Genomic DNA, 6,525 nt, shown 5'->3' with positions numbered 1-6,525 from the left:
GAGGCTAGAAATTCGGGCCGAAAATTCGGTTGGGAATTCCGGTTGGAGAGGAAGAAAAGAAAAAAAAAATCTAACAAGTGGACCCCACCTGTCAGTGGGTGATCCCACTTTTGATGTCTCCAGACCAAAGAGAAAATGGGTTCATCCTATCCCTCTTCAACCAAACAGAAACTAGAGATGGGACCGTCCCACACCACTTTAACTCCTAGCCAAACGCTACAATAGTATTTACGCATCAGATCTACTAGTGTCCTTCTCGTTCATTCTCGTAGTATAGACTCTCTCTCTCTCTCTCTCTCTCTCTCTCTCTCTCTCTCTCTCTCTCTCCTCCATTAAAAATACAAAGATAGCACCGGCGCAACTACTTGCGCCGCCCCCATTTTTTCCGGTGCAAGCGTCGGTAGTTGCAGTGTGTTGAGTGATACTTCATCTTTCTCTCTATACATTTGGCACCACTTAAGCCACACACTGTGGAAGGCCTAACAGACCCTTTGGCACCGCTCCCAATGCACTCTCACACGCTCTAGCTGTTGCTCCCCCATTGCTCCTGCTCCCTCACGCTCCAAACTTAGTGGTGTCGTTTGGCAAGACTCCCACAACAGTTTCAGCTCCCAACCACGGCGACAAAGAAAGAGAGCGGCGAGGGAAAGAGAAGGGCAGCTTAGATCTCGGGGCGACAATGTGCTCGGGGCTGTGTGGACGGGAGGGCGCTCATCGGTCCCCGCGATGACTGCACCTCCTTCATTGACGGTCGGACGACACAGGCAGCGAGATCTGGAGGCACTCGTCTTCCACTAGACACTGAGCACATCTAAAGGGAGCTACATCGGACAGTTCCGTCGAGCACACCCAAAGGGAGAACTCGAAACAACCCACGTTTTACATCCAGAATTCAATAACGAGTATGAGCTTACAATACTTAGTCTATTTCATACAAAAAGAGTTCTTAGAAATTATTTATTACAATACCAGAGTTCAGAGTGCGATAATTAAACAGCGGAATAAAAATATGCATATATCAGAAACGATACAAGGATCCGTCTGTACCCACTAGAAGAATCCTCCACACAAGTGCTACTCCTCAAGCTGCACCTACAACAGGGGTAAAATAAACCCTGGGTACACAATGTACTCGCAAGGCTTACCCGACTAGTGAGAATAGTTTCCCGACTCTAAGAAATATGATAGGCAATATGGGTTTGCTATTTTCTTTTTATTTGCAAAAAGCATTACTAATAGTTCATCCTTACAGTCAAGTTTTATTAGTAGTCATGATTACTTCATTAGCTAACCATTCTAGGTAAGCACATGTTCTACTTTCAAGCAAGGGTTGAGCCATCACAACCATTTTATCATCTTTCATCTTTCAGTTCTTACTACGGTGCTAGACCATAGCCAAGTCATACTGTCTTACGGAAATGGCAATTCGTGAACCAATGTATCACAGCTGGGTACCCAAAACACACGCATCGTTTGTACCCTAATCACAAAAGACCAACCCATTCCACTCCTGTCACGGGGTCTAGGTCTCCGTCTAAACTTGGACTCCAAGCCCCCACACTTGAGACCCGGTCTCAGTATGGTGCTTAGACCTCCACCTTTCCTCGCCTCCAATTAGTCAGTCCGAAAAGAGCTGGAACCCACGACAAGAGCGTAACGAGCCTTTTCGCTCCCATAAGCAAGTATGTGCTCAGGATAATAAGTCTGTGACCTGGCTACCATCCACAGCAACGGACGGTCCTTAATCGACACGAACAAGGAAAAAAGTGTAACCAAGCTAAGCCCCGTTGACCGCGGGACACAACCTGTTACACCCACCAATATCCATACCATATCCTTGCCTCTGTCTCTATTTTTCCTTTCATCATTTTATCATGAGAGTAATTATAATAATCACCTATTGTGAGTAACGACAGGTTACTCACGCTACCGAAAACCTAAACATACCAGCTACTCGAACCAGTACTAGTAGGAATCATATGACAGTTATATCTATGAAGTTCATCAAACCATTTCAATTCTTCTTCCATATCCTCAAATATACCATCTTCTTTCCTAACACTTCCTCCGTAAAAAACTCGGACACAACAATCCATCTACAAAAGCATTTAAGAAAACTTCATCAAATCGTCCAAATCGTCGTACATATTGTCTATAGTAATATGAATACCTATACTAACTATAACTATATCAACTAATCTAATATTAACACCTATACAAGACTAACTAAAATAACTAATGATACTAAATACAATAACTAACTAGACTCACTAATTGTACTAACTTACTATACTACCTATACTAACTAAACTAACTAACTTTACTAACTATACTTTACTAACTATACAAACTTACTATACTAACTAATTATTCAAACTAATTTTGCATATTAACCCTAAGTAACAACAATTTCGATTCAATCAACAAATACACGAGGGGGAGTACCTTGACAACGAGAGGGAGATTGGGGCTTAGCCAAATCCACCAATAGTGACGAGGTGGCCGTCGGGCGGCCAAGGAAGGGACAGGGGGCGCAGGTGAAGGAGACAATGGGGAGAGAGTCCGGCCGGCGGTGGGGAAGGGGCTGCTGCGCCGGCGATGGGCACGGCTCCTGGAGCGGGCTAGAGAGGGAGGAGTGGGGAGAGAGGGAGGCGGGTGGTCGCAGGGGGAGGTGGCCGTGGCCTCGGCGGCGGTGGCAGCGGCTGGCGCGTCTCCCCCTCGATCCGTTTTGAGTGAAAGAGAGACAGTGAGGGGAGGGAGGCCGGTCCGCGGTCCTGTATTGGGCTTTGCCGCGCCGTGGGCCATGGCGCGGCACTGCCGCGCCAAGATCTACAGCGCGACAACGCCTACCACGTCAGCGGCTAGGGCCCGAGAAAGTGCCACGTCATCGCCGCCGCCGCGCCACCATGCAAGTCGCGTCAGCATTGTTTGGCCTTGCCATGATAATAGGCGCGGTCAAAAGTGTTAGAATAGAAAATAAAAAAAATTATGTGTCAAATTTACAAATAGTTTAAAAAATGAGAAATAAAAAAATGCCCTGCCCTGCGTGGATTCAATCGAATGCATGCATGCATGGATGATGGATGGATGCGAGACTAGAAAAGGCGGGCATATCACGGAAAGTTGGTCCCTCCCTAACCCTGGTAGTACTGCTAGCTTGTTTGGACTTTGGCCGATCGGGTTTGTATCGACCTGGGCATCTCTGGTCCCTGCTGCCGGGCTGCATGCGCTTGCCTCCACTTCACGGTACTACTGCTACGTGTCATATTGCTTACGAGTACCGGTACCGGTACCAGTACCAGTGCCATTGCCAAATTCGACGTATTCGCTGGCTGGTTGCTGGGCTGGCTGGTGTTGGTTTGTTGGGAAAGAAAAACATTGTTGATGAATTAAATAAGCCTGACTGAAATCTTGGCGGCCGCCGCCGTGTACGTGCTCTGGCTGCTGCACTGACCCCAACCACGCGCTCTCGTTTCCTTCATTCGTTGCGTTGCACCGTATCCAGAATCCCAAAAGGGCAGGGGGCGACCGGGCACGGGCAGGCATGCATTTTGTCCCGGGCCTGGAGACCGGCCGGCCGGCATGCAGGAACACAAGCACCCGGAGCAGAGCACGTACCCTCTCGTGCCGTCGCCATCGCCATCGCTGCCCGGACGCAGCAAGCGACGACTCGTACACCATCGTCGGTGCCTGCCTGCCTGCTCGCCCTCGTGGTCTTGGGTTGGCTCTCTTGCAAACATCTGCTGGACATGCATGTGGTGCTCGCGCCGATCGTGCACCGCCGCGGCGCGGGACGGTCGACCGGTGGCAAGGCGAGGTTCGGTGGGTGACATGCGATGCGATGCGATGCGGCAGGCAGGCGGTGCATGCAGCCGTGCAGTAGTCAAGCTGGGTGCCACGTTCCTTCGTCCCTGCTCCGTCTCCAGTGCTGGCCTGGGTGCCTGAGTCTCCGTCCGTCACCCATCGCCACTGAGCCCAGCCTGCCATGCCACGTTGTCGTCTGGACTCTCGACTGGTACAGTGTCACGTACGGTGGCAGGCCCCATGCATTGCGATTGCGATGCGGCGGTGGCAGGCCGAGGCCGTGCAGCGCATGATTCGTGGAATGTTGCTCCGCGCGGTCTTGCTCTTGCGGAGCGAGCCATGGACCGGACGGCGCGCATTGCTTGCTGTGTCCAGCTCCACTTCCACCGGGTGGTCCATGGGCACTGGGTCATGGCGTTGGCAGAGACACGACGTCCAATCACAACCAGAGGCGGTGAGCGATGTCCATGGAGGCATGCATGGACCATGGAAGAGAGGGGAAGCAGGCTCCCCGTCTCCTGCCCCTGTCGCCTCCGGTTTCAGCAAAAAGGGCAGGTGGCTACTACAATACACGGGACGGGGAGCAAAAGCAGAGCAGCAACAGCAAAATCAGCGAGCACTTACCGGCCATTCTTTCTCTCACAACTTACCCGTATCAGCCGAGCTTATCAGCGCAGAAACCAATCAGTGAACAGACTGTTTGCTGTTTAGCGATATACTATGCGGGATAATAAAGATATATGGCTGCGTGCTACTGTTCCCTGTCCCGTTCTTGCCAACCTTTTTCTCGTTCAAAATACAAAAGGTTTTTATTAGATGAGGTGGTACAGTGCATATTAGGATGTGCTCAGGCGTTGTTCGCGGCCATGCATGGTCTACGGCAATGCTGCTCAAGGGGAGGGAGCTCCGGAGCTGGTGTGTGAGCGAACGTTGTCGTGTCGGGCTAGCTGCCAAGACACTGACGGCCGCTGTTGCCGCGAGCTAACAATAATAATAAGGAAGTCGTCCAATCCTGCTTCATTAGGCACGCAAGGGTCCACCTGAGGCTGCGCCAATGACTGGATTGTGGTCCGAGATACGTCCAGCAGAGCGTCCAATGCTCCTGCCATGCTTAAAGTATCAACATCGCAAGGAGCTTTAGAGTCAGGCGACCCGAGGAGATTGGGACAACAGCTCTCCATGCTAGGGCAGCACCACCATAGTCCCCCTCCCGCTTTCCCACGCACATCCTATGTATAACACACGATCTAATTTTTAAAACATCTAGATACAACACTTGTAACATACATCTAAAGACAGATGAAACACTTGAAGCATGCTTCTGAAACACTTCAAAAAAAAAAACACCTGAAAAACACTAGAAAACCATTGCAAACATACACAACGTTCAAATAAAAACACTTGCAACATATGTGTGAAAACATTTGCAACATACAGACAAAAACACCTGCAACATACATCTAAAAACACATAGGAAACATTGGGAACAAACGCTTGCAACATACGTGTATACTCATTCCAACATCCGATACACACTTAGAAACATATGCTTGCACCATGCGTTTTTCAATCTTCTTTTGTACGACGCAGAGCAGAGCGGGGAAGCTGAGGATGGAGGTGCGGCTTGGCAGCGGGGCAGCTGAATGTGCGCTTGGCCTGCCCGGCCAACAGCGTCCCCCTCTCTTGGTTGATTGGCCACACGCGGCGTCCGGTGCTTGCGCGGCCACGGCTGGGTCGGCCCGGCCAGCCAGCGGCACCGCGCGAGCGGCCAGACCCCCGCCATGACGAGGAGGCTCGCGGGCTCGTTGAAGTCGGCTGTGGCAAGCGAGTAGTGCGGTGGAGGCGGCCGCGACGAGCGGGCAGCGTGGGTGCGGTGGTGGAGAACACGGCGAGGCGGAGTGGGGAAGTCGTCGAAGCGTCTATTTTTTTTAGAAGTCGTAGAAGTCATCCAGCAGGCTTGTTGGGCCAGTCCACCAGCCCAGCGCCCGGACGGATGGATGCCCATATAACTTACAATTTATAACAAAGAGAGTACCTATTAAATCAGCTGATCATTCAAGGTAATTTACTCTCTCTTAAGGCACAAAGACGCTGGATGACCGGAGAGGTATCATCCTATCATGTCACTGTTGTCTACCCGTTAAGTCTGTGCCTTTGTACGTGGGACGGTGATTATATTAGCACGGCCCGGCTGCCTGATCGAGCTGTAGCACCATAATCTTAATCAAAATAATAGTGTGTCTGCATCAACTTTGCGGCACGGCGCATCAAAGTGGCACCGCCGCCGATGGCTACCGTCTAACGCGGTAATGTTCACCTAAATCTTCATGTGCTCAGCTGCTTAAAGAACCTTTTATTTATATATATATATATATATATATATATATATATATATATATATATATATATATATATATATATATACACACACGATAGTTGGGTTACTATAACACATGGGGATATTTACCATAACGTTATACTAAACCACTTAGTAAGGAGTTACTACAATCTCGTAAAATAACATAGTAATTATCGTAACTCAAAGTGGCTACAGAATAAGTTATTTTGTAGCCAGCTACAGGGTAATATCTATATACATATATATATATATATATATATATATACATATATATATATATATATATACATATATATATATAATCTCCCGATATAAAGCGCTAAAGTTCCTAGCTACTCCCCCCCTTTCCTTCTTTGATTGGC

This window comes from Miscanthus floridulus, chromosome 13 (genome assembly GCF_019320115.1).
Source record: "Miscanthus floridulus cultivar M001 chromosome 13, ASM1932011v1, whole genome shotgun sequence".
Lineage (NCBI taxonomy): Eukaryota > Viridiplantae > Streptophyta > Magnoliopsida > Poales > Poaceae > Miscanthus > Miscanthus floridulus.
Note: the sequence above shows the minus strand (reverse complement) of the source record.